This window comes from Schistocerca serialis, chromosome 4, assembly GCF_023864345.2.
Source record: "Schistocerca serialis cubense isolate TAMUIC-IGC-003099 chromosome 4, iqSchSeri2.2, whole genome shotgun sequence".
Lineage (NCBI taxonomy): Eukaryota > Metazoa > Arthropoda > Insecta > Orthoptera > Acrididae > Schistocerca > Schistocerca serialis.
The window spans coordinates 706,317,465-706,334,648 of NC_064641.1; the positions used below are offsets into that span (position 1 = coordinate 706,317,465).

A 17,184-nucleotide genomic window follows, 5' to 3' on the forward strand; every position below is an offset into this window, starting at 1 on the left:
CTGAAACACAAACAACAGTACCTATATAAAAACTAACAAAACCAGCAACTGTATTCCAGCACAGAAGGAATTATGTGGACTACACATAAAAACTACAAACTTTGCAGAGATCCACCTACCCTAAAAACAATCACATCGTCCATATCACCTTCCATAATGTCCTCAAAGAGACAACTCGCCCAAATCACCATGTCTCTCATTCGGCAACAATGAACACATTCGTAAACAATATCCCAATACCCCATATATCAAATTATTTGTTACACTCCATTTTCTGAGCACTTTATGTACAAATGGTGGAAGTGGAATTAGCCCTTGGATGTATTTACAATAAAACACGACTTGTGCATAGCAACTTTTTGAGACTGTATCCAGATGAAATAATGCTTCTCCGAAAACACATCTCAACACAAAGTAAACAATTGTTTTCCATTACTGGACAGCAATAAACGCATTAAGTATACATTTGTAGTATATCCGTACAACAGCAAATAGCCACAAATAGCAAGCACAAAAGGACATTTCACTTCCAAATGAGTTATGTACGATATAGCTGTAAATATACTCGTGCAGGGGAGTTCAAGCAATTCAATACACACAGTCTGTTGTGTACTGTGAACAGAAGTTACTGTTTTCATTTTTTGTGAACCACTGGCTGCTGTCAGCAAGTGTCGTCCTCTTCACATAAATCAAGCAGAACATCAAATGCTTCACATTTGCAATTACTATCAGAACTGAACACACATTTATGGAATGTGCCATCCAAGGACACAGCAACAACAGATGTACGTGATCCGATGCCACAGATACAGGCACATTAAGTGGATACTGTGAAATTGGCAAGTTCCCGCTGCGATTCTACTTAGTTACCAAGGAAGCCCATTTTGGAGAAAGTTCAGCGCAACTTGAGTTGGGTGTCCTAAAGACAAATATGTGGATCGTTCCTTTGCCTCTCAAACAACACAGAAATTCTGAATCACGACTAAAGTTGATACAATACAGGGTTGCTGGATCAGAACCACGCCGCAGTTCCACTGCGAGAGTTCGACGAACAGTGTCCCACACACGAATGAGTGTGCCTTTCTCTGATGCCGTGCCAGTTCATTGGTCTTGCTGATTACGTACCAAGCATGCTAATGCACAACGGTGTGCATTGACTGTAACAGGTGCACTTGAGGTCCCTGCTTCGGTACTTCATAGATCCACCGGGTAGACACAGCGAAGTTTGTGTCTTGGGAAGATGAGTATACGTTGTTCACTGGTAGCCCATAGGACCCATCCCTCATATTCCACGTTCATTGTCCTTGGTCTCCAGAGTGAGTATGAGGCGACCAGGTTGCGGGAAGGTGAATCCATGCATTTGATTACAAGTAGCAACTGACATGCTGTCTCTCCGCAAATGAACAGCAAGTATCCTCGCAGGAAATCTGAGTTCCATAATGAACTTGTTGGAAGCATCGTCATAAACAAGAACGGTGTTCTCGGCAAAGTTTAGTCGTGGATCCCAAGCGACAACAGCTAACAGGTTTGTCCGATGTAACATTTCACAGGAACACACGCTCCCGACAAGATAAAAATCTAAGTGGGCGTTTTCAACTAATGGCTCTACATTGTAAATACGCAATCATGTTTCCATACAACAGTGGAAACATCCTTGATCTTGATTTAATCACAAGCTTAAGAATCCTACTCCAGCTGCCAACACATCAGAAGATACTCGTTTCTAAACACAAATGAAGGCTCAAGTTTTCCACGTTCGAGCTTTATCGTAGTGCTATGGAAAAAACGCTTTGCGAAAGGACAACAAATTATTGTTACCATATGCAGAACAATGGCAGGAACACCACGCAGTAAACAGCTGATTTCTGCCATCGAAAACTTTCCGCATATACACAATTAGTAAAGCTATTAATGAAATTTCGCAGTCAAGATATTTTATCAGAAATTTTCATTGAAAGACATCAACAAGTCGGGTATATTAACAAAATGAAGCACTTGTTAAACCAGAAGAAAATCAATAGGAAATGGCGGCTCTCGGGATTGCAAGTGGCGATATGCAGCAACGCTCAGCCTAATGTGCCTCGCAACAGTAGTCAGACGCCGTCTCCATCATACATATACGGGAAAATGAACGTGTCTGCTATGTTGGGACACTAACTAGATTGGTTAGCTGAATCACCTCCCTGGCAATATCTAGCTGTGCTCCAAGCCTGTTGATTACTGGTATGTGCCTCGATAAGAAGTGGACAGATGGCGCATCTATCTCGCTGTCAGTTGTAGCCGTGAATGATGCTTAACGTAGTTTTCTGCAAGCGTCAGTCAAGACAAGTCGCATAATAGGAGCAACAAAAATGGGTACTTCCGGTACCGGGAATGGAACCCGAGCTTCCAGCGTGAGAGCCAGGCATCCCAGCCACTAGACCACTGCGGATAACGTGGCAAGCGCCCCTACATGGAACGTAGCAAGCAGCCACCCACCCACCCACCCACCCACCCACTGACGACCCGACAAGTGTAAGTGTGAGACCAAACTGCGCCAGTGAATCCTGTCGTTGCACCACACACTGTTCAACAACAGTTCACGAAAGAGACATTCGTGCCTTGTTGCACTGTTCCATTTGCGGGTAATGTCTGCTACTGACTTCCAAACATAAAACATACATTTGGCAGAGGTGGGATTCGAACCCACGCCTCCGAAGAGACTGGTGCCTGAAATCAGCGCCTTAGACCGCTTTTTTTATGCTTTCAGTGTCAGGCAAGTGTCGGAAAAGAGGGCAGGGGTCAATAATTCTGAGGCCCGGCCTCAATGCCGCCCCCCCGTACCTGTTGCTCAAAATTGGATTTTTATATTAGTTGCTTGATTTTTCTTTTTTATTACTTATCGCCTATCTTGGCTAGGCTTCATAATTAGAACAAGCGTAATCGAAACGCTTTTTGAGTATAGTCACAAAATAAATTTCTTCCTTTAATAAATGTGAAAAATAAATTTCAATACTTCCTTCATTTGATGCTTCATTAATATGTCGTTAAAATTGAAAGATAAACTGAGTCATCTAGCTTCTTTGCTTCTTCCTTTCTTGTTACATAAATTAGAGGCGTCTATTTGCTCTTGATTGTTAGCCGACACCCAGTCGTTCAGACAATTTTGAACACGTTGCCATATGTCTTTTTATGGCCTGGATACTTAACTATTTTATTATTCATTTTTCATATACATATGAAAATCAATTATGTTGTCGGTCCCTAAGTCATTAATAATATAGCTAACGTATTTTCCATTAACCAATGAATTGAGTTGAATTTAGTTGCAGGAAAATATTGTATCTGTGGCCTGCGAAGTATCAGGGGCTGAAAATTGTCCATGGATGATCTTGTCAGGAAGCCAATTGGTCTCTTAACCATTTCCAGTTGTGCATATGCCCAGCACACGTGAATCTGTGTACTGACTTGTCAAGGAGATTACATCTGAGATAGTTAGTTTGGCTAACCCCGATTGAGTGTAAGCGCTCGTTGGTGCTAACTATCTTGTTGACTGATTTGTACCAAGCTGTTTTTGCATCGGATGAAAGACTACCCAGGTAAATATTCTTCCATATAGTTACCCGTCGAAATTCGGATGTTTTCCCCTCTATTTTATTCTTCCCCTCGTTTTTCTTTCTGAACAGAGAATGGCTCGGGATGTCAACTGCCGCGATTTACTTATTTCGCCGCTGATGTAACTCAGGTCGATGAAGTATGTTCGCACATGACGGCGATTGAAGACTCCACATGCCAGTCGATGTGCAAAAAATCAAAGTCCAAGAATTCCTAATAACTTTGTAGTAATGCTTGAAGCATTGTCGTTGATAAGACTAGCGGTCCTTATGAGGAAAAGAGCAGAGGCCTTGTTCTTGATGTCAGTTAATCCCAGTCCTCCATTTCTGGAGTTTATGGGAGCTGCTCTGTCGTCCACTCCGAACTCCCCCACCTGCGGGTCCGGGGTAAGAATAGGCCCGAGATATTCCTGCCTGTCATAAGAGGCGACTAAAAGGAGTTTCAACCATTTCGGCCTCTCATGTGATGGTCCCCCATGGGGTTTGACCTCCATTTTTCAAAATTCTACAGAAGTACGAGCCTTTTGGGGAAGGACGCCTTACGTGGTGTCTCACTGGTCCTCAGTGCACTAAGACCTTGGCACTCATCATCGTAACGGCGTCGTAACTGCACCCACTGTTCATCAATTTGGGCCTAAACACCTGATGGGTTGCATAAGTTACGCCCATAGTGCGTCCCCACCTGCACCTACGATCATGATGGACTTCCCATGGCATCCGAAATCCAGCACGGTAGCCAGCCCGTTGTGGTGGGGTCGTCATGTACCCTCTAGGTTGTAGCCCCCTGACAGCACAGGGATCGTACTGTCGATACCTGAGCTGCACCCTCCCCATGTCGGCCAAGGAGTAGATGCCCGTCTCCTTGGGGCATCAGGACTCGCGGCAACGGTCATCCTGCCAGGTGGCCCTTGCTGAGGCTGGGTGGCGCCCGTGGGGAGAGCCCCTGGTCGGAGTGGGTGGTATCGGAGTGGACGTTTCGCAGATGAAACGTCAGCATGTATCAGGTCGCTCTGTGGCAGAGTCTTTTAAAAAGAAAGGTACTGTCTCTGGTTCTGGTTCTCCTGCACTTTCCCCCTTGGCCACTCCCTGGGAGGAAGGACAGGCCTGCTGGCTTGGGGCGAAGTCCTTCCGCCGCTATTTAGTCTGTACTCGGACTGATGGGGGGACGTTCGCCACCTCCAAGCCCATGTTCTTTGTCTAGCACATCGAGGACATCTTCGGGGAAATCGAGGCTCTCAGTAAAATGCGTTCAGGGTCCGTTCTTATAAAGACCACCTCCGCCACTCAGTCGGCGGCACTGCAGGCGTGCGACCGACTAGGGGACATCCTAGTGTCAATTGGCCTGCATCTGGCACTGAAGAGAATGCAGGGGGTTATTTTTCATTGGGACCTCCTGTTGCAATCTGATGAGGAGCTCAGGGCGAACCTGGAGCGCCAAGGCGTGCATTTCGTCCGGCGAGTCCAGCGCGCCCCAAAGACCGTCGCATCGACACCGGGGCCTTTATCCTCGCCTTCGAGGGGGACGTTCTCCCGGAGAAAGTAAAGGTGATGTGCTACCGGTGCGACGTGCGACCTTATGTCCCGCCTCCTATGCGCTGTTTTCGGTGTTTGCGCTTTGGGCACATGTCGTCACGGTGTGAGGCTGAGCCCCTTTCTGGCGATTGTGGATGTCCTCTTCGTGAGGAACATACATGCACCCCACCACCTCGGTGCGTCAATTGTCCTGGCATCCACTCACCTAGATCTTCAGACTGCCCCGTGTATCAGATGGAGAAGAAGATCGAAGAATTAAAAACTTTGGATCGGCTCTCTTATTCTGAGGCCAGGAAGAAGTATGACCGCCTCCATCCCATGACATTGACGACTTTGTTTGCCGCAGTCGTGTCCGCTCCTTCCACAGTCTCCTCGCCCCTATCCTGTCCCCCCTCCACTTCCTTGCCCTGTCCGGGATCTATGCCTCCGCCTCCCAAGTCCCTCCCTTCCAAATCCTCCTCCCTTGCGGCCCCTGCCCCCCTCTGCCCCAGGGGCCACCCTTCCTCCTCCCCCTCCGCCACCTGAGAAGCGATCCTCTTCTCAGGCATCCATCGGGGAAACGTTCCGGACCCCGGCTTCCAAGGTCCAGCGTTCCAAAACGGAACCCGCGCGTGAGGACCTTCTTCGGGTCGAGCCCACCATCCCTGTGCCTCATCGGACTTCCAAGAAGTCTCCACCCCGGCGCGTTTCGTCTGACACTCCATCCGCGAGTCGCTGCTCCTGGCCATCCTTAGTTTCACCGGGACGCTCTGCTGCCAGGCGCTCAGCTGGCCTCTCGTCGAATGATGCTGCCCCTCCTACGCAACCCGGGAAAGCGGCCACAGCTGGCGACGACTCGATGGAACAGGATCCGCCTCCCGCCGGTTGTAGCGTTGTTCCCTCGAAACCTGGCCCTCCGCGGCCGTCGAGGTGACCAGCTCTTCACCCGTTTCGTTCCCCCCTTTGTTCTGACTAGCGATGGATTTGTTACATTGGAACATTAGAGGTATTCGATCTAATCAGGAGGAATTACAACTGCTCCTCCACCTGCACTGTCAGCTCGCCCTTGGTCTCCAGGAAACCAAGTTGCGCCCAACTGACCGTCTTGCTTTTACCCACTATACCTCGGAGCGGTCTGACCTCACCCCTGTGGACAGTATTCCAGCTCATGGTGGGGTCATGTTGCTCGTTCGGGACGATGTCCATCACCATCCCATCCCATTGACCACTCCACTCCAAGCACTAGCTGTCCGTACTACTCTTTCTGCCTTTACTTTTTGTGTTTGTACCGTCTACACTCCATCGTCATTCGCAGTTAGTCGGGCTGACATGATGCACCTGATTGTTCAGCTTCCTCCGCCGTTTTTATTGTTTGGCGACTTCAATGCCCATCATCCCCTTTGGGGCTCTCCTGCATCCTGCAGAGAGGCTCCCTCTTGGCGGATGTCTTCAACCATCTCAATCTTGTCTGCCTCAATACTGGCGCCCCAACTTTCCTCTCGGACTTCACTCATACCTACTCCCACTTGGACTTCTCGATCTGTTCTCCCACTCTTGCCCATCGGTTCGAGTGGTATGTCCTTTCTGACACCTATTCCAGCGACCACTTCCCCTGTGTCGTTCGTCTCCTACACCACACCCCATCCCCACGTCCTTCGAGCTGGAACATACCAAAAGCTGACTGGGGACTTTACTCCTCCCTGGCGACCTTTCCGGACCACGATTTTCTCAGTTGTGACAGTCAGGTCTAGTACCTCAAGGCTGTTGTCATCAATGCCGCCGAACGTTCCATTTCTTGTACTACCTCTTCTTCACGTCGCGTTTCCGTCCCCTGGTGGAATGAGGCTTGTAGAGACGCTATCCGTGCTCGACGACGTGCTTTACGCACCTTTCGCCGCCATCCTACGTTGGCGAATTGTATTGGATACAAACGACTCCGAGCACAATGCCGTAGAGTCATCAAAGACAGCAAAAAAGCTTGTTGGGCCTCTTTCACCAGCTCCTTTAACAGTTTTACTCCCTCTTCTGTCGTCTGGGTGGCCTGCGCCGGCTGTCGGGCATTAAGGCCCACTCCTCGGTACCTGGGCTGACTTAAGGTGATGAGGTCCGTGTTGATCCTGTGGATGTCTCCAACGCCTTCGGCCGCTTTTTCGCGGAGGTTTCAAGCTCCGCTCATTACCACCCTGCCTTCCTTCCCAGGAAAGCGGCAGAAGAGGCTCGGCGACCTTCCTTCCACTCGCTGAATCTGGAAACTTACAATGCCCCCTTTACTATGCGGGAACTCGAACGTGCTCTCGCACTGTCCTGGTCCTCTGCTCCGGAGCCAGATGCCATTCACGATCAGATGCTGGCACACCTTTCTCCGGCAGGCAAAAGCTTCCTTCTTCATACCTACAATCGGTCAGGTCCCCATGCGTTGGCGTGACGCCGTCGTTGTTCCTATACCCAAACCTGGGAAGGATAGACACCTTCCTTCTAGTTACCGCCCGATTTCTCTTACAAGCTGTGTCTGTAAGGTGATGGAGCGCATGGTTAACGCTCGGTTAGTCTGAATTCTTGAATCTCGATGGCTACTTACCAATGTTAAATGCGGCTTTCGTCGACGCCGCTCCGCTGTTGACCACCATGCGACCTTGTGACCTTGTCGACGTTCATCATGAACAACTGTTTGCGAAAGTGCCGAACAGTAGCTGTGTTCGTCGATTTGGAGAAGGCTTCAGATACCTGTTGGAGAGGAGGTACCCTCTGCACTATGCACAGGAGGGGTCTACGCGGTCGCCTGCCCCTTTTTATTGATTCATTTTTAACAGACCGAAAGTTTAGGGTACGTGTGGGTTCCGCCTTGTCCGACTTCTTCCTCCAGGAGAACGGAGTGCCTCAGGGCTCCGTCTTGAGCGTAGCCCTTTTTGCCATAGCGATCAATCCTATTATGGATTGTATTCCACCTAATATCTCAGGCTTTCTTTTTGTCGATGACTTCGCGATCTACTGCAGTGCCCAGAGAACATGCCTCCTGGAGCATTGCCTTCAGCTTTGTCTAGACAGCCTGTACTCATGGAGTGTGGCAAATGGCTTCCAGTTCTCTGAAGAGAAGACAGTTTGCATCAACTTTTGGCGATATAAAGCGTTCCTTCCGCCATCCTTACATCTAGGTCCCGTTGTTCTCCCATTCGTGGAAACAACTAAGTTTCTAGGGCTCACATTGGACAGGAAACTTTGTTGGTCTCCGCACATCTCTTATTTGGTGGCCTCTTGTACACGTTCCCTTAATGTCCTCGGAGTTCTTAGTGGTTCATCTTGGGGAGCGGATCGCACTGTCCTGCTTCGCTTGTATCGGTCCATAGTCCGATCGAAGCTGGATTATGGGAGCCTTGTCTATTCGTCTGCTCGGCCATCCCTCTTACGCCGTCTCAGCTCCATCCACCATAGGGGATTACGTCTTGCGACCGGAGCCTTCTACACTAGTCCTGTCGAGAGTTTTTATGCTGAAGCTACCGAATTACCATTGACCTACCGGCGCGACGTACTGCTTTGTCGGTATGCCTGCCGGCTGTTGTCAATGCCTGACCACCCCTCTTATCAGTCCTTCTTCGCCGATTCTATCGACCATCAGTATGGGTTGTATGTGTCTGCCCTGCTGCCCCCTGGAGTCCGCTTTCGTCGCCTGCTTCGACAAATGGATTTTGCCCTCCCTACCACCTTCAGAGACGGTGAGAGCCCGACTCCACCTTCGCTCCAGGCTCCGGTTCATATTTATCTCGACCTCAGCTTACTCCCGAAGGAGGGTACTCGGGCTGCAATGTATTGCTCACGGTTTGTCGAACTTCGTGCTCGACTTGCTGGTCACACCTTTATTTACACCGATGGCTCCAAAACTGACGATGGTGTCGGCTGTGCCTTTGTCGTCGGGGCCGCCACCTTCAAATACCGGCTCCTCGACCAATGTTCGAGCTTTACGGCCGAGCTTTTTGCTCTCCATCAGGCCGTTCAGTATGCCCGCCGCCACCGCCATTCATCGTATGTACTCTGCTCTGATTCACTCAGTGCCCTTCAGAGCCTTGGAGCTCCTTATCCGGTCCATCCCTTGGTGCAACGGATCCAGCAGTCCCTCCATTCTTTTGCTGATGGTGGCTCTCCTGTCAGCTTTCTGTGGGTTCCCGGCCATGTAGGAGTGCCTGGGAATGAGGCTGCTGATGCTGCAGGCAAGGCTGCAGTCCTCCTGCCTCGGCCAGCCTCCCATTGTGTCCCGTCATCTGATGTTAGTGGTGTTGTTTGTAAGAGGCTTGTGTCGTTGTGGTGGGATGCTTGGTCGTCACTTCAAGGAAACAAGCTCCGGGAAGTAAAACCGTTCCCAACTGCTTGGACTACGTCCTCCCGACCATCTCGGTGAGAAGAGGTCCTTCTGACCAGGTTGCGGATTGGGCATTGCCGGTTTAGCCACCGCTACCTGCTCTCTGGTGACCCAGCCCCGCAGTGGCCTTGTGGTCAAGCATTAACAGTGCGCCATGTTTTATTGTCGTGTCCCCGTTTTAGTCAATTTCGTGTTGTCCTGTCTCTACCATCCACTTTACAAGATATTTTAGCTGATGACGCTCGAGCAGCTGCTCTTGTTCTTCGTTTTATTACTCTGACTGGCTTATCTAAAGACATCTAACTCTTTCACTTATTTTATCTGCATCTTTGTAAGAACTTTCTGGTGTCCCCCCCCCCCCTCTAGTTTTACTAGATTCTATGTGCTCTGACAATTGTGACTGTGCGTAAATGACCTCAGTAGTTGAGCGCCCTTAAACCCCCCCCCCCAAAAAAAACACGCCGAACTCTTCACCTCTTCATAGGTAGGTAGTGACGGTTGACATCTTTCCAGCGTTCATTTTGGGGGGTGGGAACAGTTGCGCCGAATGATAATCCTTTAATACAACGCAGTCATTAATTGAATTAATTATCTGAAGTTGATTTAAAGTTCGGTGCAGGTTTTCTCTGCTGGCTCCTTGAATGTGTCCGGATATAGTTTTCCAATTAATGGCCGCTTTTTTATTGGACACGTAGTCAGTTGTCACAAGCGATTTGCACTGAGTGACTGGTGTTTTCCAGATGACGGAAATGTGTTGGAAACCTCGCAGGTGTAGAAGTTGCGAGGTGCCGGGGCTAGCAGTGTATTGAACACTAAATTTTTCTAGAATCTTCATATGGAAATGATGCTCTAAGCCCCCTTTTTTCTAATTCCGACGTTTGCTGTTGCACATGGATTAAGAAAATCGCGAACTGAGTGTAATGGACCCTGCAAGTGGAGTAGAAGAGTTTGGCACCTGCAGTAATTTAATTTGTTAGAAATTAATTTGATACAGGAAAGTCTCATTAACATAGTGAAAAAGGAAAGGGTTGCTCTACCGATCAACAGAACGAAAGTTCCGTCCAAAATAACAATTTGATTTATGACTAAACTCAAAATAATACACAAAACACATCAAACATTTACAATACTTCAAATTGGATACTCAAATAAAAGCTGTGAAGGTGACGTTGTCCATAAACTAGCTTGTGACATTTATGACCAAGTGGTATGTGGAGCCAATTCCTTGCAACTCAAATCTTGAGAGACACCCAGCCAACCCAACATTAATTGCTGCTGCAGTAGTGAGAACTAACTGAACACCCAAGACAGAACCACATTAGAAAGGACGAACAGGCGCGCTCTGCTGAGCTCTGATTATGACATAGCAAAATTCCCTAATCTGCCAGTGCTACGGATATACATCACCAAGCTGTCTTCTTAACTGCAGTGACACGATCTGGCGTACTAGAGGCGATGGCTGGTTGCTTCGACGTCCCGTCGTGGTGATGATAGTGTCGCGAGTGTAGCCCGAAACAAATTATCCTGATCTGGTTGTTCCACACAAAAGACTTCCTAGCAATAGAAATGCGCCTCTGAGGGAGATGAAGGCTCGCTACACAATCACTGAGGTTACAGTGATTGATTTCAACAAGCGAAGTCACACAGTAACTCCGATACAGTCGACTTTGTCCAAAACTGTTAGAGACGGACACATAGGTCGCTTGTACGCAGAACGCTCAATTGCCAACTGTACTCGGAAAGTTACGTTGAAGTCGAAACTTCAGCAACTTCGTCAAACAGTTACAATTAAATAAAAGTATATTAGACAGCCAACGGAAGGCAGCTGTCGAGAGCAGCGAGAGCCCACTCTTCTAACGTACTCCGACCGCAAGACGAGAGCCGACTCTATCAAGAGCACCCGTTCAAGCCGAACACAGAACATTCCCTCCCCCACGACAGTGGCTGTGATTAAAACGTGTAAATCAGAAACTCGAAAACCGGCGGAAAATTCCACTCTGTTGCTGAAGCACTACTATTCCATCAATGGAGATACTTGGCGCCAATTTCTGCGCCGATTTTGCTACGTCACGCAGCTATCCCCTGAGCAAGCCAAGCACAGTTGTGATTTTGCAGAAAACGCGGGAATTTGCCCGCCAAGACTGCCTGGGAACACAAATCATTCCCACGCCTCGCTGGAAGTCAGTCAGAAAGTGTTTTCGCTAAGTTTCTACGTAGTAACGGAATCTCCAGCCCCAGCCGCTCCTTCAGGCCCCTGTGGGCGTGTCGCCCCCGCTCTTATGACAATGTCGGCGTCTGAAAAGCATCCACTCGACTCCCTCACACCTGTCGGCATAACCCTTTCAAGATCAGCAGAATCCGCCTATCACCGGACCACTCAGGTGACGAGAGATGCTGCGTGGGAAGTCCACGTGGGAAGTAATAGCAACTTTTCATCACATGCAATTAGAGAGGAAAATATTCATATCTTCATAGTTCTCAATACTATCCTTGTAATGACAATAATGGGCCATACTTCCCCAAATCGAATTACTCAGAGCAAGAAGTAAATATGAGAGGGGGCAAGTCACTGTGTGCATCTAGAGGCATGCCAGCTCTCAGTCTGCTCTTTTTGTCATTGGTTTTAGCTCCCGACACATCCTGTACTTTTCAAAGAGGAGTTCTAATTTGGAAATGTCATCAGTGTTCCGTAATACAACACCTAAATCATCATCGTAGGCATTGATGAGTGTCTTGTGACCTGCTAACGCTAATCCTGTTAGACTGGTGTGAAGCATGCGGAGTAGCGGCTCTAAGGAAAACACAAATAAAAGTGTGGAAATGGGGCTTCCCTGAGTAACGCCACGTCGTATCTGGATCTGCGTAGTTCGCTAGCAGTTGACAACCACACTTACGCTGATGGCCGTAACGACGTTCATAACCACACTGAGGGCTCATTCGTCAAAGCCTATTTTCCTCATAGTTGCAAGAAGGAATCTGTGATCCACCCGGTGAAGAGCTTCGTGAAAATCGATGAAACAGAGGACACATTTGTTATTCGTCACGGAGGCTAAGGAAATTAAATCCCTGTATCCCGCTATGCTTTTGAAAACAGTTCTCCCAGGTACACAAGACTGATGTTGACTATGTCGTTGACCAAAAGCGAAAGTCCGTTGTTTAACAATTTAGCTGATATTTTATAGTCGGAGGTGAGCAATGATATAGGGAGAAAGTTGCGTAGATTTCGCTTCGATGTAGTCTTCGGAACTAGTACGATATTACATTCTTTCATGGCAGCAGGCAGAGGTTTTCCTTGGATCGCGTCGTTTGCCATTTGAGTAAACATTGCTCCAATGAGTGACCAGTATTGTATATACAACTCAAGGGGAAATCCATCCGGCCCCGGCGACTTTCCGAAAGGGGACTTCCGGACGGTTTCGTGGATATCCTCTTCAGTGAAATAGATAAGAAGTTCATTTTCTTCTGACAACTGTGGGGCTTTGCCGCCGAGAAAGACTTGGAAAGATTCTTCGCATAACCGACTGTCAGAATATAGATCGTGGTAATATTCATAAACCTTGTTGATAATCTTGTTCTGAGACGTAATGGTCGGACCGGTCAGAGTTTGGAGCTCATCAATGAAGGTTCGTCTTCAATTTTTTGCGTGTGTCAATAAGTGATACAAGGAAGCAGTTTCGTCCTCTGATAATGTCTTGGCCTTTGACTTAATGTTTAGTCCTTCGACCTGTTGTTTAATGCGGAGTAGTTTGGCTTTTTTTTTTTTTTTTTTTTTTTTTTTAATGTCTTCTAGACGAATGCTGGAAGTGTTCGCCTGTTCATACAAATTCCGCAACATTGCGTAATAAAATTCTATGGTGTCCTTGAGTTATCTGGAGCGTTGAAGATTATATTGAATTAAAACGTTCCTCATTTTGGGTTTGGCTTCGTTGCACCACCAGTCCGTCAGTCACGTAGCGATCTGCTGAGCGCAAGTACATGTCCCTCGTTTCTTTCACAACGTCTGCTAACTCACTGTCCTGCAGAAAAGATACTTTCAGGTTCCACTGACTTTCGAAAGGACGAGTTGGTTGTGCCGTTAAATTGATGGAAGCCAGCATACTAGAATGGTCGGAAGATATGCAGGAATGGTCTCGACTTCAATTAAGGGTCTTTCCATACCTTTTGACACATACATCCTATCAATCTTGCTACGAGATGGTGGAGCTACGTACGTGAATTCAACAACAGTGGGATATTTAATTTCCCAAGCATCACTGAGTTTTAAATCGGTGACTAACCGCTTCAATTCATTGCAAACATTAAAATTGGAAGCCTGATGTTTTTTATTTAGGACACAGTAAAAATCACCTCCAGTTAAAAGTTGTAGTGGGTTTTTCCGTAACAAATAAATTATTTCTTCTTTAAAAAACTTTGCCCTTTACAGTCCGTTGGAGGTCCCTGACGGGGCATACAGATAATAAGAGTAACGTTGAAAACTTTGATTTCTATTGCTCTGCCCGAGTCTACTGAGTGGTAGGTTGCAGGGATCCCTTCCCGGATTAAAATTTCTGCCCCCATATTTGTTTCTAGTGAAATATTGAGTACTCCTGCGTAGCCTTCAACATTAAAGTCAAATATCGCGACTTCTTGCAGCAAATCAGTGTTAGTTGCTGATCCATAAAGGAAATCCTTTCGAGCTGCAATCTTCGGTTGACTTAATCATGTTAATGTTTGTAGTTTGTGTATGCCTGGCACATGTAGCTTCCATGCGAAAATAAGGCATATAAGAAATCTACTTCTAAGGAAAGTAATAATTGATCCTGGAAATAATAAAATGAAAAACTATATAAAAACATTTATCGACGTATTCGGCAAATCATTAATGCTGTTGTCACCGAAAGTTCGCAAGAACATGTCGACACTTAGCAGTAGTGTTTCACGAGTTTGACTAGGCTGTCTCAATTAGATAGCGGATTCTTAACCGGGTCAGATTTAACTTTACAGTGGGGTTTTGCAAGTTTCTTTGAGGTTTTTCTCGTGGGACACTTCAGTAATTAATTCATATGATACATTTTTAGCTTTCAAGTCATTTTTCCCTAGTTTTTGCTTACCTGCGTGACGAGATGTTTTGAGATTCGGCTGCCGTTTTATCCTGCGTCTTTGAACTTCTGCAGCCAATGTGTGTGCCTTCGTGTGATGCTCGGCTTGAGCCGTTTGTGTGGAGGTGGCCTCAACAGAGTCCTGTTCGCAAGTTCCAGTTCCAGTTTTAGTTACTTCCGCAACCTCCATCGGAGCGACTGGGATGGAGTGTTGTTCGTCTATAGGTTCGCAAAGCTGAGTCCCATATGTCGCTATCTGTTCGTCAAAACTCGACTCCTTCGTCGCCGTGGTCTGAGCCAGTGATTCCGCGTCCATGTCTTCTAATACAATTGCAACCGCAGCAGGCGGCTGGGGGCCTCTGCTGCTGACGTCACTGCCTCGTGTTTACTGTCAATGTGCTCATCCGTGCCCTCACCACACTGCTTTTGTTTACTGTTGGATTGTAGTGTATCGTCGTCTGAGCAGTCTTCAGTTGTGTCAAAGGTCTTATTTTAGTTAGCAGATCGCATTCGTGGGTCGAAGAAATGAGAGCAGTCACTGCATTCAAGGGATGAAAATGAGCGACATTTACGGCAGTTATATCAGAAGTACTAGCTCCATCATTACAGACCGGGAAAGGCTAATTGTCGTTTGGCAGAACATCATTAAGAGTAAGCCTCTGACGCTGCGTTAGACTATTTTTAAGGACATAAACACGACGGGGACAGTCTTGAGGGAAATGACCCGTTTCATTGCAAAATTAGACGCCTGGACGGGCCCTGAATAGACGATATGCGCTTTATGACCAGCAATTGAAATATAACACGGTATAGTGACCTTGCCGTCCATTTCTACGGATCGTATTCCATTGAAACACTGCAATTTGTACACCTTAGACCACCTTTCGTTGGATCTCCCCGTATTTCGAAAGTGCCTCTTTAATTATCTGATTATCTACTTCATTAGGATCACTCAGCATTCTTACAGTTCTGTGCGTGATACACGCTTTTCGAATTGAAACATTACTTTCACACTAACCTCTGTGTACAAATTCAGCTACGCTACCCCACTTCGCCAACAGCTTCTCAACAATCACAGAATTAAAATTTTTTACGAAGACACAGTATTGGTCGGCATCTAATTGAGTCGTATGTACTAAATCAGAACTTAAACCAATTACGTCGGTCAGCCAAGCATGAATTTCCAAGCCGTAGGTTGCATTGTAGGTTGCACTGCACGAGTTTCCTTTTCGAAGGAGAAAACCAGGGAATTTATCCGCACAATTCCAGCCATTATTTTTCAGTGGCTAGGAGATAGCAGTAAATAACACATTCCTCCAAAACATAACTGCTTTAACGGACGAAAACAAACTTACACATTATCAGACTCCTAGAAACAGATAAATTCACAAACACCACCAAAAGTAAATACTAGAAACCGGCGTTAGCGATCACGTACACGGAGCAGCAGCAGCAGCAGACGTGTCCGAACATGTTGACAGCTACTGACTGAATTTCCGCTCGCCCACGCTACGTACACAACACGGCTGTCACATGAGCTGCGTCCTGCCCCAAGAGAACGCACTGCAGTGGCGCAAAAACGAGACATCAAAATTGGTAACGGTGGGATTCGAACCCACGCTTCCGAAGAGACTGGTGCCTAAAACCAGCGCCTTAGACCCCTCAACCACGTTACCTTTGGAACGACGACGACAAAACAGTTCCTTTTAGTCAACAACGAGCTCTTTGAAAAGGAAGTATCTTGGCAATGGCTGTGCCATGCATTTTTCGTACTCACAGGAAGCGTTGCTTTAGTTCTTAAACAACTAGAAAATGCTGTTCCTGTAGTATGATAGCGGCGCCACGTGTCTGTAGCTGTGATAGAGAGAGAGAGAGAGAGAGAGAGAGAGATAGCGTCAAGACAGCTACAGTTTCTTTCCGTTTCCCAAAAATCTCTTAACTTTGCTTCAGTGTGTGCCTTTGGCCCTTCTTCAGTTCTAACATTTAATGTGACAAATGATTGGCTCTTTAAATAAGAGTTCCTGATAACATCCATCTTCTCTCCTGCAATGAAGGTGCTCACACGAGTCCCTATCTTCATTTTATCTCTCATTTCTACCAGTTTGTTTACAGAATATAAAGGTTTCTGTTCCTGTCGAATTTACGTATCTCAAGCCCCTCCAGGAAATTGTGGAAAACATAACTAAGTTGAACAGTTGCTTCTGGAGAATCAATAATGTACTTTTGAAACAATATTGACACTTTTCCTCTTCGCATCTAAATATTCCTTTCCTTCCAATTAGGTCAACCTCAGTTTTCAAACTTTAAAAGTGTAATTTGTGAGAGATTGACTCATTGAATCAGACAAGGTGAAACAATACAAGAAAGCCCAATAGATTTTACGCCATTTATTTATCATGTTAAATTCTCTTGCTGATCCTGATATCTTTCGGAACTGGTATGGTGAGTGCTTACGCATATAGTTGTTGTTCCAACGAAAATTTCCTTTGTTCACACTCGCTTTTACTTCATATCGATGAATCATCAAAAAATAGTTGATCCTTTGCCTTAGCATACTTTCAAAGGTGTAGCAGTAAAGTAGTCTCGTATCGCTGCAATCAATGGTTGGTGGGAATATCTCTGCCTCCTTGTCTTGAACTTAATATTTAAC

The 17,184-nt window shown here is 46.8% G+C and overlaps 1 non-coding gene and 1 pseudogene across 1 annotated transcript; both read right to left on the bottom strand.

The window, feature by feature from the left end:
* Window positions 1–661: 661 nt before the first annotated feature.
* Window positions 662–17,184, bottom strand: part of LOC126474708 (WD repeat domain phosphoinositide-interacting protein 4-like) — a 28,822-nt pseudogene continuing 12,299 nt past the window's right edge.
* Trnal-uag (transfer RNA leucine (anticodon UAG)) lies at window positions 16,129–16,210 on the bottom strand. The gene has a single exon. It is a non-coding gene; the product is annotated as a tRNA-Leu (tRNA).